We start from the raw sequence: 7,500 nt of genomic DNA, 5'->3' as shown, positions 1-7,500 counted from the left end.
ATGGGTTCGAAGTGCCGGAACGCTTCTATGAGGGCCAGGCATTCCTTCTCAATAGTGGAGTAATGGCGCTGTGAAGGTTTCAGTTTACGGCTGAAGTATGCCACCACACGTTTGGTACCATGACGTTCCTGTAGTAGAGCCGCTCCAATCCCTACTTCACTGGAATCTAATACTCTTCTTACTTCCCTGCGGTTAATAGGTCTAGGTAGGTTGGTAATGGCCTTCACTTTGAGGTCCAGGGGTTGAACCATGGAGTTGCCGACTGCATGTCCCAAATAAGCCACCTGGGCTTGTCCAAACTCACTCTTGGCCAAGTTCAAGGTGAGGCGAGCTTGGTCAGCTCTGCTGAGGAAATTATAAAGTTGGGTTAAAGGCTCCTCCCACGTGTTACTGTAGATGATTATATAATCTAAGTAACTCCTTACTCCTGGTAAACCTGTAATAAGAGTGTTTATCAAACGTTGATAGGTTGCAGGGTATAAACCGTCAGGGGTCACGAAGGCAGTAATTTCCTTCGCGTCAGGGTGGAGGCTTATTTGGTAAAACCCATGTAAGAAGTCTAATTTGGTAAGGTAGGTAGCTGCCCCTAAATCATCTATGATGTCCTCAATCCGAGGTAAGGGATAAGCATCAGCCTTAGTTTTCTCATTTACCTTTCGGTAATCAACTACTAACCTGAAAGTATTGTTAGATTTAGGAATCAAAATACATGGTGAACTCCAAGGACTATGTGAAGGTTCTATAATACCTTGATCAATCAAAGAATTTACCTCTTTACGTAGGCACTCTCTCTTGGTCGGGTTTAACCGATATGGGGGCAGTTTAATAGGATCCTGCGAGATCAAATTAATCTCATGTTTAACTATCTCTGTTTGTCTTGGACTGTCAGTGAATAGGGAAGGGAATTTCAGAAGTAGTTTCTTCAATGAACATCGCTGATAAGGTTCTAAGTGGTTTACCTTAGAGTCGAGGTCCTCTAATATCTTGGAGTTTTGAAGAGGCAGTTCTGGCTGAGGGAAAAATCTCTCCGTCTCTTCTACACCAACAGTAGTATGGCTGGCAATGGGTATTCTGTGGTAGAAGGGTTTTAAAGTATTGATATGTACTAACCTCTTAGTTTTTCTTTTCTCTGGAGTGTGAATAATGTAGTTTAAGCTACTGGCCTTTTCTAAAATAGTATAAGGCCCTTGGTACTTGGCCATAAAGGGCTCACCTGCTACTGGGAGATAGACCAGTACTTGGTCTCCTGGAGAAAAACTACGTGGTTTAGCTTTCCGGTCGTACTTTACCTTCATTTTCCTTTGAGAATTTTCTAGATTCTCCCTGGTAATCTTCCAGGCAGTTACCAGTCTTTCTTGAATTTGAGAGAGATACTGGAGGGACGGGACTTGGACGTCTTCCTCCATCCACTTCTCTTTTACCATCTTGAGAGGACCCCGGACATCATGTCCGTAGAGTAGACTAGCTGGGCTATAACCTAAACTGTCTTGAACAGCAGTCCTAGCAGCAAACAAAAGAAAGGGGAGGCCTTCTTCCCAATCCTTCTCCTGTTCTTGTATAAACTTGCGAATCATAGTTTTCAAAGTGCCGTGGAATCTTTCCAAGGCGCCCAAAGACTGTGGATGATAAGGTGAGGAGGTGGTGTGCATGACACCTAACTCAATCAATTCATTCTTAAAATATTTAGACAGGAAATTACTTCCTTGATCACTTTGGATCTCAACAGGGAAACCTACTAATGTAAAATACTTCAACAGTGATTTGATTACTGTTTTTGCTTTGGTATCTTTAAGGGAAATAGCCTCGGGAAACCTGGTTGCTAAACACATAATGGTGAGAATGTATTTGAATCCTTTCTTAGAAGGAGGAAGAGGTCCTACAACATCTATCAAAATTTTGGAAAAAGGCTCTCCTATAGTGGGAATGGGGTGCAAAGGAGCTACAGGAATAGGTTTGTTACTTTTTCCTACCAACTGGCATGTGGGGCAAGCACGACAATACTCAGGGACATCTTTGATTAATGTAAGCCAATGAAAATGAGCACTTACTCTTTTTAGGGTCTTCCTGACACCTAGGTGTCCTGATAAAGCGGAAGAGTGGGCTAAATCTAGGACACGTAGTCAAGTTCAGTAGTTTATAAGACAGGGTAGCTTGGATTGTGGTTAGACTGTATAAAAGGTATACTCTAAAAATAGTTCAGGTTTATGCACCAACTTCGCAGAGTTCAGACGATGAAATTGAGTCCTTCTATGATGATTTAAGTCAGGTAATGGATAAAAAAGTAAGTAAACTTTGGTAACAGGCGACTTTAATGCTAAACTGGGGAAGAAGATGGGAAATGAGTTGTGCATTCAGAAGTTTGGAGTACGTGAAAGAAATGACAGAGGCGAGATGTTAGTAAATTTTACAGAGAACTACAACATGAAGATAATGAACACTTTCTTCCAAAAGCGTGTAGGTCGTGAATGGAACTGGCGAAGTCTAAATGGAACAACAAAGAACAAAGTAGACTTCATATTAGGAGACGAGAGCAAGAACGTCAGCAATGTTACGGTGATAAGTAAAGTCAATATAGGTAATGACCATAGAATGGTAGGTTGCACTACTAAATTCAATTTCAGAGCCGAGAGAAATAAACTAGTTTTAAAAAAGAAAATTAACCTTGCAAAGATTAAGGATAATCATAAGAAATTTCAATTAGATACTAAAATAGATTCAAAGCTCTCAAAACTAACGAGGGCACCGTCGAACATATGAATTTGAATTTAGTGAATATCATTAGGGAATCGGCAGAGAAAGTAGGAAGTACAAAATGTATTAGAGAAAACAAATACTCCAAAGCTACAAATAACCTAATTATAAGAAGAAGGACCATGCAGATTAAAAGCAGGAGAGACGAAATAGAAAGAGTGGAACTAAACAAGGTTATGGACAAAAGGCAGAGATCAGTCAAAATAAAATAGAGGAAACTATTTGGATAGGTAAAAGTTTGATGAGTTAAACACCATATGAGGACGGAGCCTTTATTTGTACGACGTTTTGCTTATTACAGCTTTTTCAATTACTAAGTAATAAGCGAAACGTCGTACAAATAAAGGCTCCGTCCTCATGTGGTGTTTAACTCATCAATCTTGTCGGCAACTGCCACTTTCAAGGATAGGTAAAGTGTTAAAAATACCGAGCGCAGATATGCTTTATGAAGACAGCAAATGATATGTTTTAAAGATAGAAATGGAGAGATCATTAAATGTAGAGACAGAATGGCAAAAACAACAACAACAAAACAAAAAGCAGAAGAAATTTACCAAGATTTTTACTCGTCGAAGACCGTAGTTGAGTCAGTAAATTCATCTATAGACTTTAGTAGTGTACCAGAGATTACGAAGGAAGAAGTAGAGTTTACTTTAAAAATATGAAACGAGGAAAAGCACCTGGGGAAGATGGTTTATCGATAGATTTTTTGAAAGACCCAGGGAAAGAAGTTCATATTAGGTTGGCTCAGTTGTACACCCAGTGTTTACGTCAAGAAAGCGTTTCTGAATCGTGGTGCATTGTTATAGTGATTTTGCTTCATAAAAAAGGAGACCAGAAGGACCTTAGTAACTATCGACTGATTAGCTTGCTATCAAATATATATAAATTATTCCCCAAGATCCTTGCAAATAGACTAAGTCAAATTTTATATGGAAACCAACCGAGAGAGCAGGCAGGCTTTAGGAGCGAATATTTTACTCTAGAGTATTTGCAGGCAATAAACCAAATAATCGAGAAAACGACAGAGTACAATCTACCTCTCTGTTTAGCTTTTGTAGATTATGAGAAGGCCTTTGACTCGTTGACTCGGTAGAACAAATAGCAATATTAAACTCGTTACGCAAGCAGGGTACAAACAAACAGACTGTAAGAGTTTTAGAAAAGATTTATGCGAAAGGTGCCGCTACAGTTCGACTACATGAAGATACAGAAAATATCAAAATCAAGAAAGAAGTACGGCAAGGCGATACCATTTCACCCAATTTGTTTACAGCTTGTTTAGAAAAGGTTTGCAGAAAGTCGAGTTGGGAAGAGAAAGGTTCGAAGATTAATGACGAATATTTCAACCACCTAAGATTTGCAGATGACATTATGCTTTAATCAGAAAGAGCAGAAGACTTGCAAGATATGCTGAGTGATCTGAACAAGGAAATTCTCAAAGTAGGCTTAAAAATGAATAAAAGTAAAACTAAAAAAATGTTTAACACGAAAGTCCAAAGTAAAGAGATTATAATCGAAGGTGACAGTCGTGAAGAAGTTGAAGGGTATAATTATTTAGGTCAGATGGTGAAAATGACCAAAGATCATGATAATTAAATAAAAGTGCGTATTCTAATTGGTTGGAAAATGTTTGGTAAGTATAATAAATTGCTGAGAGGCTCTCTACCTTTATGTTTTCAACGTAAAGTTTATAACCAATGCATTCAGACAACAATAATCTACGGGTGTGAAACTTGGAAACTAACGAAGGCGATGGAAACAAAGCTATGGACTGTACATAGGAAAATGGAAAGATAAATGAGAATAACGCTGGGAGACCGAAAAAGAGCCAGTTGTGTGAGAGAGCAGACTAGAGTGAAAGATATTGTGGAGTGGCTAAAAGAGAGGAGGTGGAATTGCGTAGGTAAGTTAGTGCGAGCAACTGATGAACAATGGAGTGTGTTACTGAGTGGACGCCGCGAGATGGGAAGCGTGGAAGAGTGAGACCAGACAGGAGGTGGAGAGACGGGATTAAGAAGTTTGTCGGAGTGACGTGGCAGAGGTTGGCGCGGTTGTGTGAATCATAGAATGCTATGAAGGAGGCCTTTCTTCAGCAGTGGACTCAGGATGGTTGATTTTATATATATACATAATACTGATGACCCACTTTCGGAGAAGAATAAGCGAAGATATAGATCTCCGAAAGTGGGTCATCAGTATTATTTTACAAATGTGCTACATAACTTTGTTGTTATATATATATATATATATATATATATATATATATATATATGTATATATATATATATGTATATATATATGGTTTCTTCTTAAGCGTGTCTGATTACAAATGGTGGCATTACTGTTGTAAAGCTTTATATTTGTTTTATTTTTCATTTTTCTAATGAGACTTTTGCAAACCACAGGAAATTGTCGCAGAATACGTCCTTACGACATTGATTGCACAATACTTTGGCACGGCTTCCAAAGTAAAGTAAGGCCAGAGCGAATTTTCATACCTCCTGGTGCTTCTTCAGTGGCAAATATTTGATTAGATTTGATCGTTTATATACTCATGTTAGTGGGCTGATACTATGTTTAGAGGCATCTCATTGGCTATTGCTACTGTGCTAGAGCTATTGGGCTATGCTGCTCTCTCACTGGTTGGCTATTGCGTGACGTCATCAGCCTCGCCCAGTCCACTGGGCAGCCCAGATCTCCTCACAATGGGAAGTGCCTATAGGTCTATGGCTTTTAAATTTAGATGGGAAGTAATCCTTTTATGAAGAGAGCTTCAAGGATAGGCATTCTTCTATGGTCTTGATTTGCTACCAACAGTTCTGTATTTTCAACTAAAGTTTCTCGCTTTAAAGTTCTCTTTTGAGCTGTATTATGGTGATTTTTTGGATCTCCGGAAGAGAAATGATAATACAACCGGCGTTAGAGCTTCATTGACGTTTAACCAATATAGGTTGAGGATTGGGTTGCGCAGTCCCCAATTTTACAAGTATACCTATATGTGACGTGAATTCTTTGAAGGTCACTATTGGTCTGTATTGTTTTGTTCTTAAGCAGGTGAGATTTTTTAAATTTATTTATTCTGGTAGTAAATGATCAATTTTACGATTTATTTTATCCGTAGAATTAATAGTTATTTTGATTATCTGTTGCAAGATCATTAAATCCTCTTTATAGGTTGTGGAAAAGGTCTTATGATATATATAGATTGTGTTTCCGACATCAATGTCCTGGTTACTAGGTTGGTTTCTATCAAAGTGCCATCTATCTAAATTTTTGTAGTGACTCGGTCGATGTCCTTTTCAGCAAATCCATTGTTTGCAATGGTATAAGAGGCTCTGAAATTCGCTAATCCCTTCTTGCCTATCATTGCAATAACTAAGGGATCTTCTAAAGTAGGCGCTGATGGTTGAGTCTTTGTATCTTTAGGGACATTTGCTAGTGACAGTTAAGGCAACATCGTAAATGCTTTTGTCTCTCTTATTTACCAGTGCATTTAAAAGGAGAGAGATCCATTCTGACTATGTTTACTAATAAAATTGATACAAGAGGCCTCTAATAATCGCTCTTTTATCTCTTCAAGTTGCTGGTTATATTCAGCCTTAACGAAAATATCGTCTGTGTATCTACAGTGATTTTTTTTCAGATCTGAAAAAATTATTTCCCATAGAAAAGTTAGCAAACAGTACTCCTGGTGGTGATCCCATAACAACACCATTAGTTTGGCTGTAATTATTTCCTCTAGGGTACACAAAAGGAGTTTCTTTGGTGCAATATTCCAATAGAGTTCTCATCACTTTTTCTGAGATATCACAATTAGGAGTTGTATAATTGCGATAAACTCTATTGTCTATTGAATTACACGGTCAATTTGGATATCAGTATAGAGGCATTTAGCGTCTAACGATGACTTAAGGCCTTTTGAGTTTCTGTTTTAAAAAAAATCTAGGAAAGTGGGGGAGGGTTTGGCACTATAATTAATAGAAGTGTATGGAGTGAGAATTTCAGTAACTTTCTTAGCTCTATGGTAAATAGGGAGCGTAATCTCTGAAATAACTAGTTGTAGATTGCTGCCAGGTTTGTGAGTTTTAATAATGTCACTGAAGAAGCACCAAGATGTGTGAAAACGCTCTCTGGCATAGCACTTTACTTCGGTAGCCGTGCCAAAGTATTTTGCGATGAATATCGCATGGGAATATTCTGCAACAACTTATTATGTAAGGCAAACATACCATAAAAAAAGGATAAAAAGCTCTGGATTAATAATCATCACACCCATTCCACCCCCCTCCACCCTCCCTCTTATCTTAGCACCTCCTGGATGACGGGTCATCCCTGCACCCTGTCCACTGCCCTGGGTCAGAGGCAGTGTCGCAAGGCACAGCACGTCCACAGCAAGGCCGCTTCATTACATCGGCGACCCCCCCTCTACGCCCCCCCATGCATAGAAGGAGAAGACGGGGAGAAATCCCTTCGGGCTGCGTCAAATTTTGCTCACACATACTACCTCACCCCCCACCCCCCACCCATTCCACCTCATGCATCACAACATCATCTATATACAACCATTCTCCATTCACCCCTGTCTTCTGTCCTCTCCCGTCCTTCCTCACCAGACATTCCCCTCTTCCCCAAAGCCCCCTTCATCCCATCTATCCGTCTCATCCTAGGACGTCCCCTCATGTTCACTCCCTTCACATCTGCCTTCCATACCTCTTTTACTATTCTTTCTTCACTCATTCTTTCCAT

This window comes from Oratosquilla oratoria, chromosome 7, assembly GCF_046742065.1.
Source record: "Oratosquilla oratoria isolate Oo_2021 chromosome 7, ASM4674206v1, whole genome shotgun sequence".
NCBI lineage: Eukaryota > Metazoa > Arthropoda > Malacostraca > Stomatopoda > Squillidae > Oratosquilla > Oratosquilla oratoria.
The sequence above is the reverse complement of the archived record's forward strand: the minus strand, read 5'-3'. Positions refer to the sequence as shown.